The following is an 18963-nucleotide window of genomic DNA, read 5'->3' on the forward strand; positions in this document are numbered from 1 at the left end:
CCTGGGGTGCAAGGCCAGGGCTTTAAACATGTGCTGTGTCTGGCTGAGAGTTACCAGGCTACCAGAGCTGCTACCTTCCCCTGAGGACCCAGCAGTGCCAGGCTGAGACCCTCTGGAGATGTCCCTCCTGCACCAGAGTCCCTGTCAGTGTCATCACCAGTAGCTATGGTCTTTGCACAAGGATCTAGAGTGGCACATAGGGTTGTATCACCCTCCATGGCCCACGAGACCTGCTGTCTCCCAGTGAGATGTCCCACCAGTTGCTGGGGACATTAAAGAAAGCAGTGAGGAGGGAATGGTGTTGCTGGGCTTGGGAAGTGTCTTGGAGGTGGGACCTCGAGGGCTTGGTGAGATGTGTGTCCTCAGGGGAGGAGGTGGTGGGCCCGGGGAGAGCCCACAGCCCACCAGGATGGCCGAGTGGTGAAGGCATTGGACTTAAGATCCAATGGGCACACGACCGCGTGGGTTCGAACCCCACTTCTGGTAGGAACCTCCTTTTCCTCCTGGTCCAAAATTCCCACCCCAGCTTTTGAAACATCAGCTGAGAACAGGGGTGGGAGCTCTGGGCCCTGTCCCTGGGAATGAGGCCATTCAATGCCCAGCATGAGGGCCCTGGTGGAACTGGGCCACCCTACCATCCAGGCTGGATGTGTGCAGAGACACGAGCCAGTCCCTTTGGCACACAGGCTGTGGATCTCATCTTTCATGCAGGGAGTGCTGAGACCGTCGTGGGCTTGAATCCCACATGCTCCCAAAATAGCAACTTGTTTTTCCCGTGGTAGAAATAGAAAAACCTGACTACCCAGAAGGGGGAAAAAAAAAGGTGTTGAGAGCTAAACAACTCGGGCAAGTCACAAGTGGAAACCAGTGCAAACAAGTGGGTTCAGGGGGATGAGCTTGGGGTTTGTGGTTTGTTCCTATTACCAGCTCTGCTCCGTGACCCCAGACCCATTTCTTGGCTCACCCAAAACAACATTTGGCACTCTCTGAGGGGATTGGCAGTGTCACAACTCCCTGGAGGAAGCCAACATGGCAGGAAGGGGTTCATGATTCTGCTGGTTAGATTTGGGAAAGACATGAGGAACTGAGAGCTGATCCTCTGTTTCACAGCGTCACTTATGCCATAGTCTGTCTTGGGTTCATGACTACAAATGCTCATGAGATTTTTGTTCCCTTCCTTGTGTGCATGGATGGGCATCAGATATTTCCCTCAGTAGAGGGTTAGGCTACTGGACTCACAGAGATGCTGTCAGGTTTTCATTTGGCTGCTTCACTCCAGCCCGAGGCCAATCGGAAATGTCCTACTGCTGGGACATGATTTGAAGTGATGGTGTTAATTTGGTTAATTAGGATTCCTGGGTAGCGTGCGCTTCTTGCAAATCAGCTTACCATTGTAGTATCACTGCAAAGAGTTATTTGCTGGGGCATGGGGTTATGTATGAATTTATGATTATGATGTAGGACCATTAATTTCATGTTTGTGGCAGATGATACAGCTCAATTATAAATTGCACGTTAGGATCTTTGGCTCTCTCTGATACATGGGAATCAGACGGTGGCCTGCAGGAAGGTCTTACAGAGCCTGTATGAGTGGCCATACAACAAATGGGGCATGACCCAGAGGAGAGGACATAGGAGGAATTACTCTGCCTCTCCTATTTGATTAGTGTCTTGAGGAAAATTTTGTGCACATCCACTAGACCTGGCTTGTTGCAACTAACCTCAGTCATTAAGTGATGCAGAGGACAACACACCTTTGAGAGTATCCCAGAGGGTCTCAGCAGCACTGAGGGTCAAGTCTTTTCCCTCTGGTGACTTGGAGTCAAACTACTGTTTAGTTCATGTGTCAAAGGCATTTGGTGGTCCTCATGAGTTTAAAGCTCAAATCTCCTCATTTGAGCTTCTCTGTTGATCCATATTCTCACAAAGCTTGTATTTTTACAGTCCCAAGGGTATGGGTTCTGGTCTGTTCCAGATCCCTTGAGGGTGCTGTTCCATGTTGCAAAACTATTGGGCAGACAGAGCATCGTTTGAGGGCATGAGGAGCTCAATGACCAGCCTTTTTATGGCACAGCCTGCTGGAGTCATATGGATGGCTGGGGCCAAATGTTAATTTGAGTCAGGACTGAGATCAAATGGCAGATCCCTGTAAGAACGTGGGGCTGGAGATTTGGGGATTGAAATAGCAATGAGTCCAGTGGCCAGGGTAGGTGAAGGCTGTGGGGACTGATAAGTGAACTGCCTTCTACCAGGCCACAGCTTTCCTCTGTTTCACCCCACATCCTCCAAGTATTTGTCAGAGCTAAAAAGGGCAGCTTATCCAATAGCCATTTCCACATATCACATTTATCACATTTATTAATGGTTATTAATGGTTACTGCAGGTTAAATATCAATAGTTTATTGTGTATATATTTGTTATAGATTAACTATGCAGTATGCACATCAGTTACGTTGTGGTTAAAAGTAAGCCCCAGTGAAAGGTTTTTAATAATGAATTTGTGTTCAAGTAGTGTATAATAAGGATCTTTAGCAATCTTACTCTCAATTTCACATGACAGTTTTATGTTCAATAAATACCCAGAGATTATTAAAAACATATTTATCAAAGATTAACAGTGATGAAATAGATACAAATCTAAGCTGTTAAGCTCAATACACATACTTATAATAATCAATTCCCATATTAAAACACAATAATGGCCTTGTTTAATTTAAATGAAATGGGATATTTTTGGTTCTTTGTAAGTCTGTCTTTGGCTGTGTGCTCCTGCTTGCAGATCTCAGATTAGATCCTGGGACATTTGCACTTAAAATAAATCAAGTACTCTGGTAAAAACAAAGCAGTCCTAGAATAACACAAGCTGTTTCAGGAGCAGGGAACCAGAGCTTCAAAGGATGTAGGTCAAAGTCAGTCCACAGGCACTAGAGCAGTATAGCTTGCCTCAGCTCTATTTCCCTGAGAAATCTCTATGTCCAGTCTAACCTATAGCTTATACTACCACCTCCAGCCACACTTCCATGATTGGGAATCTGGAGCAGCAACTCTCCACTTTACAGTCACAGATGCACCCATACTGTTTTGGGTACAGAAAGCTACCACCTGCCTTGTATCCTGTTATTATCTAGCACTTGGAGGCAGAGTGCTAAAATGAGCTAACTGTTTGGGAGATAAACAAAATGTTATTGTTTTACTCTTGTAATGCTGTTGTTGTAATTGCTGGCTGGTGGGTAACAAGAGCTGGTACCTCTGCCTCTGCCTGCACCTGTCTGCAGGTGCTGTGAACTCTGCCCCAGACACTCATGCTTTGTGAAAAATGGACTGTCTGGATATATTGTGGAGCATCAGTGGCCTTTAGACCACAGGAAGATTCAGAATCCTGAGCTCTCCTGACAGCAGGCTGGAAGCCCCACAAGGCATCCCCCAGCTGGCCTGGATCCAGTGCCCTGCCCCAGCATTTGCTGACGGTTTAATCTGTGTTTGGGTTTGCACCTGTACATCAGTGGAACTAAGTGCCAAATCTAGGTGAGATGGCAAAACATAGGCACCTGAATTTGAGGGAGACACTGTGTGTCTAAAACACATGAGCTGTGTCATGACACAAGGGGGCTGTGGGGGTTGTTGACCCTGTAATGTATTGAGGGGTATCTGCCTCTTGTGATGGCAGGATCTCAGAAAACAGCCTGAGAGGGACAGACAACTCCCCCTCTGCTGCTCAGCAGTATCTCAAGTATGCAGTGATTTTCCATCTTCCAACGGTCTGTTGATTTCCTTTCCTTAGGAGTTTGAAAGCCAGGCTCAGGCACTGCTTTAGGGGATGCTACTTCTTCATGTCAGGTGCTATGGAGCAGTTCTGTAGGATCAGGTGTATGCATGGGGCTGCCAAGGAAACCCTTCAAAGCAGGGCAGAGTCAGCACATCATGAAGGCAGCTGGGCAGCCCTTCGGAGCTCGACAGGCCTGTTGGAGAGGTGATGGTTGAGAAGAAGTAGGGAGCTTTGGGCCTGTATCAGCCACCTGGTCTATGGAGACACACACATGTTTATGTGCATATCTATCTGTCTGTATCTATCTCCTAGTATGTGAGTCTCATCTGTGCTTGTGGCACCAGTATATGGTGCAAGTGTCTGGCTTTGAGAGATGTGTTTGACTCAAAAGCTGGCCCGTAACAACCAAGGAAGATCTTTCTGTGCTTACCTGGGTGAGCACAGTACATTTCATCACAGAATATCACAGAATATTCTGAGCTGGAAGGGACCCGCAAGGATCATCAAGTCCAACTCTTAAGTTAATGGCCCATACAGGGATCAAATCCACAACCTTGGTGTTATTAGCACCATGCTCTCCATCATCATATTTTGGCAAGGTTTGGTATGCATGATGCTTCCAGTGACCATCTGTGTCAAGAGTCCCTGACTTCACTTTTTGTCTGATCTGGGGATATGTGATCTGAGCAGCTTAGAGGCTTTGTGTGTTCCCAATGCAATCTCACACTCCCTGTGGACATCAGAGCAGTTATATCTCTTTACTCCTTGAGAGAGTTTGTCTCCTGCATGTATTCCTCATCCAAACCTGCCTGGTGGAGAATGCTTAGCTGGTAGGGGGGAGTTTCACATCTTAGCAGTGGGCTGCAATTACAGAGGTGACCAGAGAAAAAAGACAAGCAGGCACGCACCACTGCCTTTAATAGAAGGCAATGATTCTTCTGGGCTCCCGAGTAATAGGAGAGATCTGGTTTTAATAAATTAGCAGCCTACAAGTAACAATCTCAAGCAATTAAACACTGGAATGAAGGTGAGCACCATGAAATGTATTCTGGAGCCGACAAGGGGGTGGAAAAGACAATTTCTGAGCAGTGGAGAAGGCAAAAATATAATAAAAATTCCCCAGAGAGTGTAGGAGAGCTCTGCTCCCTCTCTCATTTCTATTGTGCATGCATGTGGATGTCTTGTCTTGCTACTCATCACCCCTCCTTCATCACTGACTCGGAGACCTGATTTGAAGCCTCCCTGAACTCATACAAGTCTCCATCATCATCATCACCCTTGTGCTTGTTCTCACCCATGTAGGTAAGGAAATCCCTGTGGTGAAGAGAGGATGATTGGTGGGAGACATGGGAAGTAGCTGGGAGTGTGAGGATAGCTAGGAGCTGAAGAGGGGAACAAATAAATATGAAACAAAACTGTTAAGCTCCCTGTCTTACATTAATAGCCTGTATGGAATCCTCTTTGCCATAGAATTCAATTTATTTCCATTTAAAGGCTGTTCTTCTCAATCAATGCAGCTAATAAATAGCTGCTGATGGCCATGACCCCCTGGGCTGAGAGAAGAATTTATCTTCTGAGCCAATTAAAGGAATTGAACAATTCCTTTTAATAACACTATGGGATTTTAATACAAGAAAAAAACCAAAAAACCCACAAACCCAACAGGAAGGGAAAAGGAATCCTCCCCCTGAGCCTTGCAGAGAAGGGTCAGGCAGGTTCTGCCAGGGGTCAGGATTACATGCTTTAAATTGTCTTGTGAAACTGGAAGGGGAAATACAGTGCTGCCTATGAAAGCACAGGAATGCTTTTCTTTTCTGGTGTCTTAAAAAAACCCCAAACAACCAGAAATCAAAAAACACAATGGTAAATTATGTTCCCTTGCTTACAGAGCTGTAAGGGTATGGGAGGGATTAGTGAGCCCCTCCAGTATGGTGGGAGAGATCAGCTGGTCAGGCCAGCTGTGACACCTCTGGCACTGCTGCAATGGGCAGGATGCCCCTCCAGGAGTGGAGATTTATCTGGATGCCCTGTGGGTATAAGGACAGTGGCACCCAGAGCAGTTGGGCCTTTCATTTCAGGTATTTCCACATTTTCAGGGGTAAGGGCTGGCCTCTCCATGGCTTTTTTTTCTGAGACTCCCACTACTTTTTTTAACAGCAAAAATCCTCACTGATACACTTCAGTCCTGTGGGGTCACCCTGTGAGACTTGTGGGTTCCCACAGCCGGTATTGGAGCCAGTGCTTGGTCAAAAGAGCATTTGTGCCTTGTAAGACAGACAGGTGTGAAGGAGGTGGCAAGGGAAGCAGAACAGATACCTATTGAATTTTCACACAGCTACATAACCCCAAATGGCAGTGGGTCTTCTCCACTCCATCACTCTCCTGTCAATGAAATCCCGTGACTCCTGTTGGCATCGGATGAGAGCATCTGTCAAACACACAAGTCTCCTTCGAACACTCCAGTGCAGTAGGGAAGTCTCTTATCTCCATTTTCCAGATGGCAAGCAGAGGCACAGAGAGGTTAATTGACTTGCCCAAAGTCAGTGCAGGAGGTCTATATGTGATGCCAGATCCCTTGAATCCCTGTCTTCTGGCTTAATCATAAGACCATCCATCTTCATCCTCTTTCCTCTCAGGATTCCTTAGCATCTATGATGGCTTAGGCACTCATGTTGGCAAACTGCAGGTGGAGACAGAGCTGGGAGATGGGCATTTTTGGCAATAGTTTCTCAACCCCATTTCCCAATAGGAAATCAATTTTGATCTTGAAAGTTTAGGTTTTTTTAAACTCCAATCTGCTTTATGAGCTGTGAGATAAATGTACTTGAGTGTTTGCTGTTTGGGGAAGCGTTTCAGAGATGCCAAGGCAAAAAGACATTTCATCACTGCTTTGACAGAGAAAGGACCTCTTTCCTGGGTTTGAATGCACTGTCCACATCAAAATGATAAGCAGATTGAACCTGCAGGTAGAAAAGAAACAGTGATCTTTATTTTCAAGTGATCACCTAGTAATAGATCCTGCTGGACTCTGGAGATTTGTCCTTGACAGCCATTCCCCATCTGTTCAGCAGGTCTGTGCATGCAGGGCCATTGAGAAGTGTGGCAGGGCGTGAACATTTCCATCACAATGTCTTTTGTTTCAGAAGTGTGAATGGAAGAAGTGGAGAGTCCTGAGATAGTCGTTGAGGAAGGTGGAGCATGTGTTAAGTTCCCTCTGAGACTGGGAAGTATATCACAACTGTAAGTCCTCCTCTTTCAATTTGCAGCTTTTCTGCAACATCCCTGCTCTTTCTTCTTGCTCTCCCGTTTTCATTTTTTATTAATTACCTGGTGACAATTTTCCCAGAGGACTCTATTTTTTCATTAATTATTAGGAGAACTACAGGGGAAACTTGGAGCTGTTGGAGGGCTTACTTTGAGAACATCAGGTTGGGTGCATTTCCTAATGCCTACATGTATATCTTTTTGTCATTCTCCTTGCACAGGAGGCTAAATGACCTGCCTGGGATGCAGAAGAACTTTTTTTTATTGCAGTATAACACACTGAGAAAGGAAACTTTATTTAAGTGCTGGTTTGTTGGCCCTGGAGACCAACATACTGCTCGGGCAGAATCGATCAGTGTGTTCTGTGTATGATTTATTATCATGTCGTGTGTAGCAGAATTCACAGACAGAAGCCAGTGTCAGCGTGGGACTGTGCTGCATGTGTATCACTCTTTTCTACAGCTGGAGGTTTAGATATGGCAAGAGAAGAATTAACGCTGGGCTGAAATCTCAGGTCCAAATGGTGTCTTGTCCCCAGTGCAAACAAGTAATGGAGGTGAAGGAGGAACTTCTGCTTTTTCTCTACTCCTAAAGCTGTGGCCTTTAGAGTTGTCCCTTCTACAGTCCCCACAGTATACTGAGATTTATGGGAATGTCTTGGAAGAAAACCAGGAAACTCAGTGTTAAAACTGAAAACTCCTTGGTGTGGCATATCTGAGCACCACAGATATTCAACTTCTGTTTGACAGAATACAAGTGTTTTTATGATGTTGATCTGTGAACCTGCTTCTGCAGCTTACTGTAGGATATCTCATATTTAAGTACTTCTGTATAATTAGAAGAGTGTTCTCCATACATGAGCAAGCTTTGGAACAAGCCAAGAAGAGATAAAATTTCCCTCAGAAAATTCTGACCAGACTTGCTCAATAAGAGATTTCAGTAAACACAGCCTCAAAGCTGTATGAGGACATAGAGCAGAGCTCAGCATCACCTGCTCCTTTCAGAAGCTGAATGAAAAAGGGTGTAAATGTAATGGGTTTCTGGGCTTTAATTTAAGGACTTTAAGTTGCACCAATAGTTGGGACCAGCCTTCCCATGCTAACTTTGTCTTCCAGCTTGTGCTTGACTTTCCACACAGGGCATCCCTGCTCAAACCCCTACAAGCACATCTGTGAGGGCTCCTCCTGCCCAGGTCTCTGCCCAGGCGTTGCAGGGTGGTAGCACTTTGTTACATGGCAAGTCCCATGCTGTTTTACAACATTGTTTCTATGGTTACCCACCACTCTCCATAACCCACGGAGCCTGTGAAGAGGCAGGATTACATTTTGCAGCAGCAAGACCTGTCATGTACAGTGACGGGCACAATACCTGATGAAGAGTGAAGTCCTGACCCAGAGCTTGGTCCTGGTTGCGAGGCTGCTGCCTTGGGAGCTGCCCCTTGTGCTGGGAAGTGCCGGGAGTCAGAGGTGGGCAAATGGGGGAGACCCCATCAAGCCTTGGGGAGTTGTGTCACTCCCAACCACCCAACTTCTCACCTCCATGTCAACAACCAGCTGGAATCTGGCATTTGTTGGAGGTCATTGCAAGGGTGGGACGGGGAAGAACGGCTACGGCAATGGGAGATTTTTTGCGAAGAAATGCCCCATAATGACTAACATGGCCCTGTTTGGCCCCAAAGGTTTTCTGGAATGAAGTTACAAACGGTGTATAATTGGATTTGGACTGCAACAGCCTTTTCTTCCCAGACTACTGGGTTGAATGCATTTCTATTTCATTATCTGGGGTAGTTTGTTTAAAGGTGTCTGAGGAGGATGTTCTAATGAATTTTTACGGAAGGACCAAGGATTTGGTCTGGATAACACGACCGCTATAGAGAATGAAATTTGTTGAGAATAATTATTTGACAGAACTCTTTATAGTGCTTAGTTGTCTGTCTAGTTGGACCAGATCATGCCCACAAATCAGTTACTGTAATGTGATATTTGCTTGCTGGTAAACCTGCCAAATATGTGTATGTGCAAGAATGCTATCCAAAATAGTTAAGACAACTCACAAAAAAAAGAGATTTGGAATGTCTCAAAGTGAAGAAGATTAAAACTTTATTTCCCTAGGGAGAAGATTTATTTTCATTATAAAAATAATTTAAAAAAATCAAGTCCCCTCTACCAAAAATTATTCATCCTAAACCATAAGGTGCTTTCAGGGGACACCCTTCCCCTCCAACTATATCAGAAATTAACAGTTTTGACAACTTATTTTCCACCAGTTCCCAGTAATGCACGGGGGTCCTTGAAGTGCCTGTGGATGACAAATTGGAGATCAGTCTGAAACAGTATATTACTGCAAATACAATTGTCTGCTTCCACGGAGGCAAATTGTGCTACAGGAATAAAATAGCTCTTCCCTGTGTGGTTCTGATCTGTCCTCAAACCCAATCACATTCTTGGTCCTGGCCACCACAAGGTGACCAGATAACGGGACCTAGAAGGAAGCTAAAAGAAGAGCAACCAGACCATCCTTCTGCCTTCTGATCATTAAATGATCAGATGCTTGGAAAAAATGATTTACGTAGGAAATCTTAAGGCACTAAACAAGGCTATGAGATGACAATGTGTACTTCTGCATGTGGAAAAAAAAAGCCTAAAATTATCTGAAGGGTGTAAACATGATGGAGACACCTGCGGTATCAAAGGGACAGCACACAGAACAGGGCTCAGAGCTGGCAGCTTTCCTTGCTTTCTTTACTGTTTGGAGCAGTGGATGGAAGATACCTGAGAGGCAGAGCATCATCATCATGACAATACTTCACTTAAGCTGGTCCCTTTCTGACTTGATTTGTCACATCCTACTCCAGCCTGTGATTCCAGCATCAGGTTTTCTTCCACTGAAATACTGACTGGGAACAAAACAAAGCAACAAAATATTTTCCCCTCCTCTTAAATGTGGTGACCCCCAACACCACAGGGCAAACCCCAGCCTGCTGAAATCAAAAGAGCTTTTCCCATGGGGCTGTAAAAGCTGCTCTCACCTGCCAAATGTCATCTGTCCTTGTAGGCTCTCCCTTCCTTCTGAAGTAATAACGCAACATATGGATTATCATTACCAGACCCCAAGACTGTAAAGAAATTTTTATATATTTCCTATAGCTGTCTCTAGATGTATGGTTGGATTCTCAGCTGAAGGGAAACCACGCTGATTCATGGCAGCTGAAGACACAGCCTCTTGTGTTTTGTCTTGTCTTCTCATCTCATTGAACTTTCCAAGGATCTAAATTAATGTAAGGGAAATATGACCTTGCCTCCGTGAATTGTTTTGGGGGCTAATGTGCTGAGCGATTTATGGGCAAAGAGGGTTTCTTTTTTCCTCTTTCTTTAATAAAAAGTGCTTTCATTCAGCAGCTCTGATGGAAAGCCTGTGAGGACCCACGATAAGTATGTAACCGGAACAGACTCATATTAGCTATCACTGTTACAAATCTATTAGTCCCACACATTAGAGCATGTGCTGGACCTGATGAGCTACACTAGTGGGAACATGAGTCATTTTGTGAAATAGATGTAGCTTGCAAATCTTTTAGACTGTTATCCAATTCCTTTTCTTTCAGTTTAATTAGGATATAAAACATGGCCTTAAGAGCTCGCACGAGTGGAGGGAACTCCATGTGAAGGATAGGGAGCCAGCTGCAAGGGTTTCCCAGCTGCTCTGCTGCTGAGCCTGTTGGCTTTTGCCTGCAAGGTGGTTTTGCTGTTCCCCTAGGGGCTGATGGAGGGAACGTTTCTTGAAGCATTGCAGGAGGACAGAGCTGCTTTTACTTACTTGAGGGTGATTTGCATGAGGCGGGTTGGTCTCGGATTTTCTCACATCCCTTCCCTGCACTGCCAACACCCAGCATGCTGGGAGATGCTGGGCTGTCTCCCAGTTGTCAGAGCTGCTCGTGCTGGCGGGACACCCAGCATTTGCTGGGCCTGAGCCAGGGCCCAGCAGAGATCCTGAAGTGTGGAGGGGTCTGCCAACAGCTCCCTCACAGGGTAACACGGCGACAGCAGAGAGCAGCAACGAGGCAAATTGGATGGTGATTCTTTTCCAACCATATATGCAAACCACCTATAATGAGCAGAGATGAGCCCCTGAGACCTGTGATACTGATGATGAATTAATATAAAATCAAACCATACACTTTAAAGACAAGAGCATCCAGCCCTTCTCATAACTGATGCAGGACATGTTTCATCCAGAGCATATCTGCTATCATTGGCACACTTTCTGTTCTTGAATTCATCTGTTCCGTACATTTGGGGACTGGCATGATTAGCATTTGGCTTTGTAGAATTCAGAACCTAATTCCTATGGGTTTTCATGTCTTCCTTTTTCTTGTTTTGATTCTTGTTTGTCCGTTTGTTAGTTTGTTTATCAACATATTTCCTGTTTGAAACAAAAATAGCAGAGATGGGCACTTACTTTTTTCCTGGACAGATTCCTTTGGATACTGATTTATTTCTTTTTTTAAAGATGGACACCTGGTTTCCTTATAAATGAGTGTTGGCAGGCTGAGAAGCTTGGGGGGAGGAGGGGGACAAGGAGAAATGCATCTGTTTAGAACAAATGCAACACTGTAGGAAAGCTTTATAATATCATCCAAGATTGGCCTGATTGTCTGATGCTTTAAACATATGGTATGCTCCTATATATATTATGCATGAAAACTAGCTGCATGCACATAGCAGTCATTCTGCAATGCTTTACACAGAGTCTGCCAAGTCCTGAACTTCTTATTCAAACCCAGCTTTCAGTGAAGACAATGAGCTTTTATCTCAGCCTCACTGCATTTGGCATGCTTCATCCCTTCTCCCTTAATTTAATCTCAACTGGATGAGGATTTCAACATTTCATCCTTTGGCACTGAATGCCAACCTTCCCTGCTCCCCAGGGCACACAAAGTTGGAGCTGGAAGCGTGTGGTGGTGTGGCAATGAAAGAAGTGCTGCTGGGAAGGGAAAAAAGCCTCATCTGAGTGTGGTTAAGAGGCTCTGAGGCAGCGCTGACATACCTGTGTCAGCTCTGACTCATGCCCACATGGCATAGATTGTCTTTGTCTAGGATCTCTAAGGCAGTTTTCCAGATCCACTTGGGCAGGGCAGGCACTGGGATGGACTAGGATAAGGGCTGAGGAAATGCTGTAGCAAGCCCTGTGGTTTCTGTCCTGCTCTGATACAGACTTTTCCTTCCTACTTAGCCTTAGTCTGAGAGAGTTTTCTTTTGTGGGGAGGAAAACTGCTGTTCTGGGAGGACATTCACATCATCTTTGCACTGCTGGGCTGGTAAGAAGTTGAACCAGGGAGGGATATTGCAGCTATTGCATGTATTTCTTGGCTACCATCAGTGCTGTGCTTGGCCCTGTATAGGGATACCTTTTCTGGGGGGGTTGTGGGAGGGAAAACACCTTTGGCTTTTTTTTTCTTTCAAGTTATTTAAGAAGGGAGAGAACAAGGTGTTTGTCCTACCAGGCAGCCCAGTGTCATCATGCATTTCCTTACTGTGTTGAAGTGTTTGCCCTTTACTGGAGGTGACAGACCAGAGGAGCTAACTGGCAAGTGGTTATTTTATAACTTGATATTTCTTGTATCTCTTTAAGTGGTAACACTCCCAAAATGCAAAGGGTGGAATTTTCCAGATGAAGAAAAGCAAAGGTGCTTCAAACTGTTTGGTCACACAACACCTGTCATTGAAACAGAGCCTCTTGTTGCACAGCAAGACGTCATCATCCTGTCAGACAGTTTCTGAAGGCCAAAGGCATCCAGAAAATAATGTGGAAGGTTTTGCAAGAGTCCCTCTGCCATTAGCTCTGTAACAGAAATTTTCCAGGAGTATGTAGACTGTGACAGGTGTAATTATGCCTAATGCACTGTCGAAACTTTGCAGTTTTGAGGAACTTAATGTCAGTCTGATCCCTGTCCACCCACGGCTTTATCAGAGAGGGTCTGAAAATGGTCAAGGCTTCTTTTAAGTTGGCAATAGTTGGAAGGCTGCAGGAATTCTAGGAATTTAATTAGAGAGATTATCCTTCCCTTTTTCTTTCATTTTTAGCACTGCACAAGGCAATCTGTTTTTTTATGTCTTTGAATTTCATTTTCTTCCCCGCCCAAAATGTTATTGAAATCTCCTGGGCTCTGTTATTTGAGGAGTTCCTGTCCTCTTCTTCCTGCCAATACAATCTGTGGCCCTGCTACACTGCTGCCAAAATCCTAAGCAATTAGACCCCAAAGGATGATTCAAATTCAGATTTAATCTTGGGCAAAGAGAAGCCTTTAGATCAAACAACCCCACTACCGTGCAGAGCAAAGACTCTGAATGCACCACCACGCAACGATCATTAGAGGAGCAGGAGATCTGAAGTTTAACACTCACGTATATGAGTGATGGATAAACATCACTTTCCTAAAAAAAGCACTTTTTCATGCCCTTTAATCCATCCAGAATTTAACAACTGGGTGCTGACTGAGACACAGCTTGACTGGGGAGAGATGAAGGGACAGAGAGGAAGCTTAACACACAGCCAGCTCAAAGAAAATGCCTTTAATGCTGCCTATCTCAGAAGCTTTGAAGAAGAAGCCCTTGTGTCCTTGGTGGTTCTCTGTGGCAACTTTTTGGCATTAAACTTTGTGTAAGAGAATTATGAATTTCCCATATCACGTATGGAGATGGGATCCATTGTGCTAATTCCCACACTGTGGAGATTTAACATTCACCACACTTCTTCCTGCAGATATACTGTGATGTGTCCTTTACAAGCTGCAGCTGAACTACATTGAAATCTTGACTGACACTTCTTATCTGATAGGAGGTGCTTTTCCACTGGCTGCTCTTTAGAGTGATAAATGTCAGGAGTTTGGGAGTTTGCTTGTATCTAGGCTCTCCATCTGAGACTTTGGGCAGGTAATTATCCTGAGACCATGGGACTTTGTCATGAAATCCACTGCCATGCTCATATAGGGAATGAGTCCGCCAAGGGTCATGGATTTGGTGTATCTGGGAATTGGGAAGCATCCACAAAGATATGGAGAGAAGCATAAAAACTGAGCAAAGATTTTCCCCAACCAAAAATGAAAGTAGACCTTTTCTGACATTGTGAAGTTGTCTGTCTTGATCATCTGGGAAGGCCATGAGTTGGGATTGACCCAGTAGCCTCCAGATTTGAGGCTTCAGTCAACCAAGCAAAGCAACTAACCCTTGCAGGCTGGTGTCACAGCTGGAGCAGAGTGATAAACCTCCTATGTGAGGAAACTGGTAAAGAAAATGGAGTTCTATGGCAGCTAGTCAGCTCTAAACAGAAAAATTTCTTCCCTATAAATCCTTAACACATTTTTGTCCTGGTGGAAGGTGCAAGGAGGAAAAACTTAGAGAAGTGAAAGTTTCTTTTGTCCCTTCCTTCTCCCGTGTCTCACTTTTTCTCTTACAGGTACACTCTGTTTTTCACTTCCAATATTTATCACCTGAAAGCTGAAAACAGGATTCACTGCAATCCAGGAACTTTTTAGGATAACATTTCTCAGTGTTCATGAGGTCTGAGAAATTAATGTTGGCATATAGTGGAGGAAGGAAGAGACAGGTGTCACCTTGCTCATTCTCCTCTTTGCTCAGTGCTAGGATGTTCACACCAATGTGGCTGGAATAACTACAGATAGTTATTCAGTCTCCAGATAGAATTAACATCAATCTTTTTTTTTCTGAAAAAGCAGCAAAACAAATCTCAGTAAGCTCTTCGCATCCTTATACACCACGGAAGGAGGTAAGGAAAGTGTTCCCATCCCAGCCAGGTATGGTGACTATGAGGTAACTGTGAGAGGCTGCCTGGCTCTGGCTGATACTGACAGCAAAGCCGGGGGCAGGTGAGCTGGGATGGCTGTGAGTGGCACTTAGAGGACAGAGAGGCTGCCCAGTGCTCCCCACCACCCTGGAGCCAAGTGCAGTTTTCTCCCCTTTGGCCACCACAGCTCTGCTGCGTGTTGTGGTGGTGATTGACACACCCACCGCTGCCTCCCTCCCTTCCTTGCTCAGATGGGCTGTAGCTGGTGGTTTAGGTGCAGCAGGATGCCCTGCCTGCCCATTCCTTAGATGTCACAGTGCTATGCTAAGGGAAACTTCCCCTTCCTTACCTGATAGCTGGGACAGTATTTTTGTGAGCACTCGCTGCCCCAGCTCCAGGCTCCTTGGGCAGCTCCACCTGTTTGGAGGCACAGGCTGAGGAATGCTGGCTCCATGTTCAAATGCCTGAGTCAGTTCATTTAGGTACTTGAGGGTAACAGTTGCTTCATCTGGTTGGCTTTTTATCTGTTGTTTGTGCCTCTGTTTGCTTCCCCCTCCTTTCCCCTTAACATACCCTTTGAGCTGTTCTTTAATTGAAGTAAACGGAGCAGCTGCTATGGTGTGTGTTGTTTTTCCCATTTTCCCCTGTGAGTCACACATTTCCTTCCTTAATGTCTCTATCTTCAGTCGGTCTGTACTAATGAAGCCCCTCATCTCAGCTGCTGAATGCTCAAGCTCATCTGCCTGGAATTTTTGAACTAATTTCAATTCATTTCCCACTTTCCCCTCTCTTTCCCACTGCCTTTCTCCCATTCCCATCCCATCTCCCTTTATCTCCTCTCCCTGCCTTTAACTCTTTTTCCACACCTTCCTCTGTGTGTCCCACCAGCCTGCCCACAGCCCCCTCGCTGTCTGCTGCCCTTCCAGAGGGAGATGAGACCTGTGCATCATTGCATATGCAGGATGCACGTGCTGGGAAGGTACAGTAAGGACCAGGAAGCACCTACATGGATGCCAGGGCAAGGAATGGCTCCTACAGCTCTCTGCTGCGAGGGGGCTGGAGAAGCCCCTTCTGGGATTATTGTAGCTAGGAAACACTAGGAATGGGCACTGTGCTTTTTACCCCTCTTTGCTTGACAGGGGAAGGAAATAAGGCTGCACAGTCCCATGCCTGAGGCCTGCTGGAGCAAGCTGCCCCTTGGCTCTATGTTGTGCAGGAGTGTCAACCCAAAGCACACAGTGAGGAGCAAGAAAGAGCAATGGCAAACAGCAACATCTCTGCTCTGCTTTGCTTATGAAGGTCATTCTTGCCACAGCTTTAGCTGTTCTCAGAAAAGAACAGCACTGTGAGGCACAGGAAATGATTAGTTGGTGTGCCCTGCATACCATGGAGGTCTGAGGCACAAGGAGTAGATGTGCACTGAGAGGCTCTGCCCTTGACAAAGTCAGGAATGTCCCGTGGCACCAGTGCTCTGTGCTTGCTCACGCTGAAATGAAGGCATGTGCTGATGTTTGCTGAGCAGGATCAGTGTAGTCCTGGTTTTTTTTCTCATTATCACTGTCTTTTGTGGGTTTTGGTGGACAATTCTTACTTAAACACTAAGCCCTTCTGTTCTCTGTTGAACTTATATCCTTACTATTGCAGAAGACAGGGACTGCTGTTTCTTCTCTTAAGGTGTGGAACTGAGTTGCAAAGAAGCCGGGATACAATTTAAAAGTTAGGCTCAGAGCTTGTCACCTGTGAAATGTCAGCAGCCCTTGTCTAGAGGAGCCTGGGACAAATCAGCACTGCAGTCTCAGCAGTGTCAAGGAAGCCAAAGAAACCCACAGGAATCTCTGGTTTTGAAGCAGTCCTCACTGCAAACCCCATTATCACAAGTGGGTCAGATCCCTTCTTGGCTTTTACTCCTTTATCTCTTCCACCCAAAGCAACAGGAATATGCAGAACTGAGTCCCTGAGATTCAGCTGCAGGAATCTGACCCCAGACCTTGACTTTTGCAGGTTAATTCCATACTGACCACCAAACATCTGACTCCTCCAAAAGAAAAATCAGGGTCATTTTAGAGCTGTAAGAGAACAAACAAATGCAAATTTTTGCCTTGGAGGAAAAAACACCTTCACAGCAATCAGAAACTGGCTTGTGTGCTCCTGGGAGAACCAGTGGAAGAAGCCAGAGTTATGAGCACTGGATGGCTGGAGGAATTTTGCTCTTGCTTCAAATTTTGCTGTGCTGTTTTTGCTTTAAAAAGAGGGTTCAAAGGAAAAAAAATAACATGACAAAACAAAGCATGCCAGTGCTTTCCTCTTTGGCTTCAGGGCCTCCTGTTGAGGTTCCCTCATCACCATAGAGATAATATTGCTTGTTAGGCCTAAGACTAGCAGTTGGAATTCAAGTGGAAAAAAGACCTAAACAAACCCATTATAAATCCCCAATTACTTTCAAACTGTCAGGCTTATTAAAAAATGTAAATATCCTTCTCATTCTTGCAGAGAGTGTATAAAAATGCATGAAGCTAAAAGTCAGCTGAGCTGAAAGGAGTTGATTTCTGAAGTAACTTTGCTGGGAAAATGGCAGAAGTTGCTCCTGGATGTCAGAGGGTGGAAAAAGTACACCTGCCTGAGCCACTGATTCAAATCATCCTTGTTGTTGGTGTGCTGCTGGTGCTATCCTTCCTTACTAGACCACTGGTTTAATGTACCTTTTTGGGCTATTTTTCAGCTATTTTCAAGAGCCAGTCATACAGATCCAACAGAGGGAATTTCTACCAGCAGATACATGCTGGACCCCAAACTGCACATGCCTTAAAGTGAAGGTTCTCAGTACTTACCTCTCACCTCAGTGGAATTGTTTGTTCCTCAATGTTTTTCTCCTACTTTTTCCTCTCTTCTCTCTTCCGCAAATGGGGAGGGCATTTCTCTTGTTCTCAGAGTTGATCTTGCTCTGATTCCTCAGGAGTTTTTCTTTAGTGCAAAGCAAAAACATCTCCTTTCTTACCATGACCTGCTCCCGGATTCAACAAGGACTTACTCCGGAGGGTGGGATTTCCCAGCTGTGCAGCAGAGCTGGTGCTAGCCCTGCAAAATGGTGAGGTTATTTCTGGAAGGAACCAGAGTTCCTTTCATTTTCTTCAACATGAGTTACATTGAGGACTTCCTTCCCCACTGCTACCCTATCCACACTTAATGAGAAGGGAATGTTATCAGATAAAGGAAGCATAGTGTGTTAGTGTTAGGCAGAGTTAAGTGTCATCATTCTGGTGGTATGAAGTGTTGCTCAGTGTTGTCTGCAAACTGGAGAAAAAAAGCAGTATTTCTTCCTCTGGCCTCAAAGCCAAACATCTGGGTCATTGGCAGAAGGGTAAAATGCTCCCTGGAGAGCCCTGAAAAGCAAACTGGTGTGCCAAGGATGTTGGGAGGTCTGTTAGATTCTATAGGAAAAAAAATCCCATTTGATTATCTCTCAGGCTGAAGATGCAAAGAGTTCTTGCCTGGAAGCGACTCTCCTTGTCTGATCTCTTGTGTATCATGTGATACAGATTCCAAATACAAGAACATATTTCATACAGTTGCCCTGACTTGGAGCTCAAGAGCTTTCTTTTTTTTGCTGCTGTGTTTGTAGACTTCACAGCATACACCCGTGATGGCAGGGTGCTCAAGCCAAAGGCACAAGATTGCCTTTAACCCAAAGAACTTGCCACCTAATAAAAAGCCAGGAAGAAGAGCTGGATGTTAGACAACGAGACAAATTAGTGTAAGATGCAGCAGCCCACCATGACCTCCTTGTGGTTCCAGATTTGATAGGTGTCACAGGGAAGGAGGAAACAGGAAAGGATTTGAAGGCAGAATACTAGTGCAGGCTGACAGAGAGCTGCTTCTGAGCAGAGGGTGGGAAGGAGAAAGCATTAACATGTTTGTGTGGAAGTAGGATGTGTGGACAGTGGAGTGGGATCTTGGGATATCCTGTGGCACTGATGCAGCACTGGTAGTAGTTGGGGAAGGAAGAGCAGCCCTTCAAAGGAAGATAAGGAATTTAAACATCCCATTATGGCATTGCTGTGTGTATACCAATACATGATACAGGATTGCCATATTTTATCCAATAACCTGTATATACCTCAGAGGTGTATAT

The 18963-nt window shown here is 45.2% G+C and overlaps 1 non-coding gene across 1 annotated transcript; it reads left to right on the top strand.

Moving 5' to 3' along the window:
* The first annotated feature begins 403 nt into the window (after positions 1–403).
* Positions 404–486, top strand: TRNAL-UAA. The gene has a single exon. It is a non-coding gene; the product is annotated as a tRNA-Leu (tRNA).
* The last annotated feature ends 18477 nt before the right edge of the window (positions 487–18963 follow it).

This window comes from Pipra filicauda, unplaced genomic scaffold (assembly GCF_003945595.2).
Source record: "Pipra filicauda isolate LSUMZ 115617 unplaced genomic scaffold, ASM394559v2 scaffold165_size2600900_pilon, whole genome shotgun sequence".
Lineage (NCBI taxonomy): Eukaryota > Metazoa > Chordata > Aves > Passeriformes > Pipridae > Pipra > Pipra filicauda.